The sequence below is a fragment of the Oncorhynchus masou genome, chromosome 20 (genome assembly GCF_036934945.1).
Source record: "Oncorhynchus masou masou isolate Uvic2021 chromosome 20, UVic_Omas_1.1, whole genome shotgun sequence".
In the NCBI taxonomy this organism is placed as follows: domain Eukaryota; kingdom Metazoa; phylum Chordata; class Actinopteri; order Salmoniformes; family Salmonidae; genus Oncorhynchus; species Oncorhynchus masou.
Genome location: NC_088231.1, coordinates 24,174,449 through 24,175,927, shown reverse-complemented (window position 1 = coordinate 24,175,927; position 1,479 = coordinate 24,174,449). Strand labels below are relative to the sequence as shown.

General features: G+C 56.3%; 1 protein-coding gene across 2 annotated transcripts in view; it reads right to left on the bottom strand.

Moving 5' to 3' along the window:
• Positions 1 to 1,095: 1,095 nt before the first annotated feature.
• The window catches only part of LOC135507195 (regulator of G-protein signaling 12-like), a 101,444-nt gene continuing 101,060 nt past the window's right edge, over positions 1,096 to 1,479 (bottom strand). For both annotated transcript variants that reach the window (XM_064926788.1, XM_064926787.1), the window contains exon 15: positions 1,096 to 1,479. This exon is cut by the window's right edge and continues 2,089 nt beyond it. The gene's annotated coding sequence lies outside the window, so the exon portion shown is untranslated.

The window sequence follows — 1,479 nt, the reverse complement described above, 5'->3', positions numbered from 1 at the left end:
GTTCGTTGACCTCTACAACGTGTCCATCATGAAGAGCATCACCCACTCTGTACTGTACTTACTGCCACACACACACACACACACACACACACACACACACACACACACACACACACACACACACACACACACACACACACACACACACACACACACCTACTGCACTACATTTGGGACACAGCCTACATTCCACCTACCCTGTTCTACTGTCACACAAAAGACCTGGCACACAGAGAGGGAGAGGGGGAGAGGGAGAGGGGAGGAGAGAGAGGGAGGAGAGGGAGGGGGGGGGAGAGAGGGGTAGGAGAGCAGGGGGAGGAGAGGGAGAGGGGAGGGAGAGAGGAGGGAGAGAGAGTGAGGAGAGGGGAGGGAGAGGGGAGGGAGGAAGGCGGGGGGAGGAGGGAGAGAGAGGGAGGGGGAGAGCGGGGGGGGAGGGAGAGAGCGGGGGGAGGGAGGGAGAGAGAGGGAGGGGAGGGGAGGGAGGGAGAAGGGAGGGAGGAGAGGGGCGGGGGGGAGGGAGGGGAGAGAGGGAGGAGAGGGGAGGGAGGGAGAGAGGGGAGGGAGGAGAAGGGAGGGAGGGAGAGAGCGGGGGGGAGGGGGGCGAGGGGGAGGGAGGAGAGAGAGGGAGAAGAGGGGAGGGAGAGAGCGGGGGGAGGGGAGAGAGGGAGAAGAGGGGAGGGGAGGCGGGGGAGGGAGGGGAGAGAGAGGGAGGAGAGGGGAGGAGGAGAGGGGGAGGGAGAGAGCGGGGGAGGGAGGGAGAGAGAGGGAGGAGGGGGAGGGAGAGGGGGAGAGAGAGAGGGAGGAGAGAGGGAGAGAGCGGGGGAGGGGGAGAGAGAGAGTGGGAGAGGGAGAGGCGGGGAGGGAGGAGAGGGAGGAGAGGGAGAGAGCGGGGGGAGGAGAGAGAGGGAGGAGAGGGAGGGGAGGGGGAGGGGGAGGGAGAGAGGGAGGGAGAGCAGGAGGGGGGAGGGAGAGGGAGAGGGGGAGGGAGAGAGAGGGAGGAGAGGGAGAGAGCGGGGGAGGGAGAGAGAGGGAGGAGAGGGAGAGAGCGGGGGAGGGCTGGTAAGCTGGTAAGAGGGTGATTCCATCTCACTAGTATAATGTTTAATATTTATTATGTCTATGTACAGGAGGTCATAGTTCACAGAACAACCCAATGGAAGTGGAACAACAGAATAGAACACTTCTATTGTGACATCATCATAACAGAATGACAGGAAGTTGATGGAACAATGACTAGATAATAAAGGGTTAAAAACAGACTATTAAACTGGTATTTATACACAATTAGTACTCTTTAACATGATACACTGTAATAATAATAATAATAACAACAACTCAGGATAAATGAATGTGTTCTAAGGAATATATTACAGGATGATAAACTAGATGAGAATTCTAAATAAAAGGTAAAAAGCCTGGTGATTGTTAGAAGACAAGTCAGCTTGAAACATTGTTGAATTGTTTTTGTATCGAAAGAGA